Source organism: Balaenoptera acutorostrata, chromosome 16 (genome assembly GCF_949987535.1).
Source record: "Balaenoptera acutorostrata chromosome 16, mBalAcu1.1, whole genome shotgun sequence".
In the NCBI taxonomy this organism is placed as follows: domain Eukaryota; kingdom Metazoa; phylum Chordata; class Mammalia; order Artiodactyla; family Balaenopteridae; genus Balaenoptera; species Balaenoptera acutorostrata.
In genome coordinates, this window is record NC_080079.1 from 34,179,951 (window position 1) to 34,185,950 (window position 6,000).

Consider the following 6,000-nt stretch of genomic DNA (forward strand, 5'->3'; position numbering starts at 1 on the left):
TTCTTTTTTCTTCTATTTTCTTTTCCAGTTTTATTGAGATATAATTGACATACAGCACTGCATAACTTTAAGGCATACAACATCATGATCTGACTTACATACATCATGAAACTATTACCCCAATAGGTTTAGTGAACATCCATTGTCTCATATAGATACATCACATATCGTTTGTTTTTCACAACAACTCTATGAGGTAGGTATTATTGATATGCCCATTTTTTTCAGGTAAGAAAATTGAGGCTAGAGAGGTGAAATGAATAGGTCATAAACCTAGCCAATGGCAGAGCTAGGATTTGAACCTAGGAAAATGAAAAAATTAATTGATCATTTCTTAGTAAGGGCAATTTTTTTGCAGGAGTGGAGGTGGGAGATATTATTGTTCCTAAAAAGGGGTCTTTAGGGAGAATCAAGAAAGGGATCCTTGGGAGGAATTGTAAATCCTTCAGCATCTGGTAGTGCTGGTCACAGGAGGAGCCCAATAAATACGAATGGAGTAAAACAGTGAGGGAGGGCATGAAGAACAGAGTGAGGGAATGAGTCTCAGATGGTCTCTCTCAACTTATCAGGACCCATGCAGGCTCTTCTCCTACCAATCCTAGTCACAGGCCAACTGGCTGTATCTTCTTCTCTTGCATGTTACATCTCCCAGGAATCTGGGAAGTATGGTGGTTGGTTTCCCCCACTCTCTCTGGTCCCAGAAATCCTGACTTTCACAGCGCTGGCTGTGGCTGGAACTCAGTCTCCATGGCTTCTCCAGACGATGTTTCCCTGGAAGACAAGACCATAGGATCTTTCATTTCAAGCATCAGAAGATTATAATAAATAGCAAAACATCAGGAAGATATAGAGGCTGTGTAACCTTCCCAAGATCCTCCACAAATGGCCCACCTTTAGCTCCTGGCGTCCTATAGCATCGTCTTCCCAGAGTCAGACGACAGCCTTGCCACTTGCTACCTGGGTGATCTTGGGCAGTTATTTAACCTCCCAGACCACGTCTGTAAAATGCACCCACTTCTTCGGGTTGGAGTTAACACTCAAGAAGTTTGTATATTTGAAAGTCTTAACACAGAGAAACTGCTAAATAAATGTCATATAGACTGAATTGTACCCCCCGCCCTCCAAATTCAGATGTTAAAGCCCAACCTTCAATATGACTATATTTGGAAATAGGCCTTTAAAGAGGGAATTAAGCATAAATGAGGTCATAAGGGTTGGGCCCTAATCCAGTATGACTGGTATCTTATAATAAAAGGAAGAGACACTAGGGGTACCTTAACAGAGAAAAGACAATTTGAGGACATAGTGGCCAACTACAAGCCAAGGAGAGAGGTTTAGGAGAAACCAAATCTGTTGATACCGTGATCTCGGACTTCTCACAGTCTCCAGAACTGTGAGAAAACAAATTTCTGTTGTTAAGCCACCCTATTTGGAATATTTTGTTATGCAACCCTAGCTGACGAATGCACATGTTAATTACACTTCTTTTTCTTTCCTTGTTTTTTGAACACACTCAGACATTCAAAGGCAAATCAGAATTTGAACTAGAAAAATTTGACCTGCTTGAGCCCAACTTGAGCCACAGGACTCAAAACTTGGAAAGACAGCAAAGGGTGGGCAGTCTGTCTTCTCAGTGTCATAGTGAAACACTCTTTACAGGCCTGCCAAGAATTATTGAATGGTCTAGACTGAGTAGTGGGCCTTTGCTTGAGTTTCTGTTTACTATTGACCAAAGGCCACTTTGAAGTTACACCACAACCTATAGACTTGTATCCTGTAGAGATGTAAATGAATTCTGAAAGGTAGAAAACATAATCCTCAAGTTATGGTTCTATTGCTTGTAGGACAACCAATTTTTTGTCTAATCCAACCATCTCATGCCAATATTCTTTCTCCAATGCCTGTATAATTCCAGTTCCTCTAATTCTCTTTGGAATCAGTTTTACCACCCTTCGCTAATGAATTGAATAAATCTCCAACATGTGTTCATTCTATACTTTTATAAGAGTTATATTTTTGACTTTTTGAAGAGTATACTTTAAGTGCAAGGAATTCTAGTATTTCTAGAACATAAAAATCATACTTCAAGGTAATATAAGGCCTTCTTGGATTGTAATTTGCTTTTTTATTTCTAGGTTTTCTCTGTTTCCATATTAGCAGTTTTAAAGCACCAAGGTTCAGGAAGCATAATAATCTATTAGTTACAGAAGAATTTGATTCCCTCAACAGACAGAGCAAACCTGAAGCCAAATGGTTTTCATCTTTTATTTACTCCTTCTCTCCTTTCCACCTTGCCATGTACTGACAGAGCCCTTTAATCTGGGCTTTTTATTCTAGTTCTTTGTCTCAGGTGGTGGGAAATATCTGACAGGATACAAGGTATGAATGACAGCAAGAGGTTCCTCCAAGACCAGTTGTATTGAAATAGGGGATGGAAGCTTTAACCTAGTGGCTTTTGGACTGTAGATCTTGGGCTTTGCATCTACTTCCCTAAACTTTCCCTCTCTCTGCCTCTCCTCCCCATAAACACACGTCAGCCAGAACAACTCCATTTATACACTAAGATTCAGGTAAGATTTCATTTGAATGATCCGTTTCTTAGGAGATTCATTTAACCCAAAGAAATGAAGTTTTAATGATGGCAGAGGCAACTGTGGTATAGTGGGAAGAATCCTGAAGTTAAGACACATGGTAAGTCCTTGCTTTGCCCTTTACCACCTGTGTAATCTTGTGCAGATTACTTGATTTCACAGTCTTGAGGTCCATATTTATAACCCTACCTTGCAAGAGAATTGTGAGTGTTAAGAGAGATCACGTAAAGTGACGTGTGATTGTGAAGCGTCGCTATGAACAACTTTTCAGGCGTTGCCAACATGCAATGGAGGAGATGTTTGGGGACCATAGGAGGAGCCCCTAGAAGTCCTCAAATCATGCCAATTAGGTGGCCACCTAGTCATATGGCTATTGATTTTAACCTTAGCATATGAGCAATTGCTCCCTCACTAACTTATATTCCTTTTGCCACCCATCTGGTTCTCCAGTTTCTAATTAAAATTTGGAAGTTTCATGGAAACTCGGCAGGAACAGTTTTTATGAAATGTTTTCTCCAGTGGAGCAGATTGTGCTGCTCATCCAAGTCAGTTCTCAAATGAATTTAACTCTCAGCCCTGCAGCCTTCATACGGAAAGGCAAGGAAGGCAAAAATGGAGGTGTGATGAACGGTGCCAACTGGACTGTCTCATGCTTCTGACTCACTTCAGAACCATTATAATGTCAATAGAAACATCCCCTCTATCCCCATATTTTTTGCAAGGAAATGCTATTAGTAAAACAAGGTCCAGAGAGAAGCAGCCCATTAACACCGTGCTCAGGCTTAAAGACAAAGCAGGGATAAACATACAGAGATCCCTTGGTCACTGGATGAAAGGGAAGAAGTAGCATTGGAAAGATGGGAAGGGAAAAGTCTATGTACGTAAAGTAGGGCAGATATCACACAATAATAAATAGCTATTAATTACTAAACATTTACTGTGTTCCTGACACTGTGCTTAGACATAAATTATCTTGTTTGATCCTCACGATTGCTGTATTAGTCAGGGTAGGCTAACTGCCATTGCAAGTGCATAACTCATTGCAAGTTACTGAGACCCAAATCTCAGTAACTTAATAAGGTAAAGGCTAATTGCTTACTCACTTCCCCATTCTCCCCAGGACCTTGAAGTTCTTTACTGGACTCCATATCCTCCAGCAGGTGAGGGGAGAGGGAGAGAGTGCTCGTGGGGAGGATCCCATGGGAGGGTTCTTAAGGTCGAAGCCTGGATGTGGCACACATCATTTCTGTCCACATTCCGTTGGCCAGAGCTCAGTCACATGGCCCTACCTAACTGCAAGGGAGGTTGGGAAATGTCCACTACGCATATGACCAGGAGAAAAAGGAAACAAGGCATGGTGAACACATAGCATCTTCCATAACAACGCATCATTACCCCCATTTTACAGATGAAACTGAGTTTTAGACAAGTGAAGTAACTTGCCTAATAGCACATAGCAAATGAGTGGTAGAACCTGGATAAGTTCTTGGTATGATACATTCTTGGTAGAGCCCAAGAACATGACTGCAAATTATTAGACTTTGCAACTAGAAAAGAAACTGTCTCTTCTCCTGAGCACATTCCCTAAGCTTGGGCATTTCCTGAAATTTATGAGGTAACTTGTGGACATTATGGTTTTCAGGATTATAATGGAGAGACAATAGTGGGTGAGGACAAGATAATCCAAGGGTGGTACCTTCGTAATGTACTTGATTCCCTCCAAAGGTGCAGGTCTGGCTCCCTGGCTTGGTTCCCAGGTGTTAGATGATAAAATTGAGCTCATCTTGTGCTGCTGCAGACCCTGAACCCTTAACCATTGTACATTTTCTCAAAGGTTTCTTTAAGATTCTCTTGTTTAATAGCATCTGCCGTGATATAGCTGCAGGGACATCTACCACATTTTAGACTTGAGGACAGGGAATTAGAAGCTACACCACCACTTCCATGTCCCACTGAGCAGTGGTGTCCCAAGTGTGTCACCTGAGGCTTTTACTTCCCTATTCTGTGTTCCAAGCATGTAGAACTATGAATACCTCCATAAACTCACCCTGTTCTCCAGGCCTTCTCATTCATTGTTTCTTCAGCCCAGATGGGTCTAGAATCACTGGGGCGGGCCTAGACATTGAGAATTTTTTTTCACTCCCTTGGTGGTCCTATTTTATGGCGAGGGAAGAGGACAAACGAAAGGATTGGTCTAAGCCGATCGTGGCCAGTCACATTCTCCTTGGCCAGATGGACAAATGAATGTACTCCTTATCATTCAAGATAGATAAGATTTTGAGGAGTTCACTCTCATGACCACAATTATTTTTCTGATTGTCCTAGACTGACTTGAGTATCTTTCCAAGGGCTCCTGTAATACCTTTAACCTATTCCTATCATAGAACTAATTAGTCCATATTACATGATAGACCAGTCTAGGAGATGCTACGCTAACAGTTTGGAAGACTGTCTATTCCCAGTGTGCTTTTGTAGCTCTCTAAGGCCTCCCTGAGGCTACCACTGCTCTGCAGAACACAGAAGTGGTGGTGGTGGGTGCTGGCTCCTTGCCCCAAGTCTAAAAGGTGGTACAAATGGCACCTCTCCAGGGTATCTTTATATCCCATGGAGAGAATGACAGCTTTTTAAAATGTTGACCCCTCTGTCTGTATTCCCCTATGTCTCCCAATTTTAGACCCCTCCAAATGGCCCTGCCTTTCTATGACATCCGCAGCTCCCTACTCCTGCATGAATTCCATGTCCAACTGAATGAAGGTTGCTTGAGGCCAAGATTACCCAGTACCTCACCAAGGAGAAGGCCCAGGCTCGTGCCATCCCCAAGGTCAGTGCTGTGTGGTGTAGATGCCTGGGCAGGCCCCTCACTGGGGAACCATCATGTATGTAAGACTCACAGATTTCAAGCCTGGCTACTGGATTGTTGTCCACTATGATGAGCCACTAGGGGGAAATGATGATAGTGTGAATGGGAAATAATACTTTGAATGCCAGGTCAAGTGTGGCACCCTTGTCAAGCCATCGGTTGTGACAGAAGGGGACTTCGCCGCGGAGGACTATAGATTGGAGAAGATGTGATGCCCAAGGAAGGACATCCCCCTGCTCCAGGTCCTGACCCATCCACTCATTGCCCCTCCCTATGTGTGCCCAAAACCCATTTTTATTTTATTCCCCTTTCCCTTACCATTGACTTTTGAGACCTATACATTCAATTTGCCAGAAAACTGGGGGAAAAAAACCTACTGTGTTTTTGGTGATACTCTTTGTTTTTCTAGCATGCCCACCTCCTCTTCTCCTTCCCACCCTTGAGGTTCTGTTCAAATGTTATCTCCTTGAACTTGAGCTCAGAGCTTTTAAGCTCTCCAGGGAGAAGAGAATCAAGGAAAGGGTTCTGGGAACGTTATAAGGCTGATGC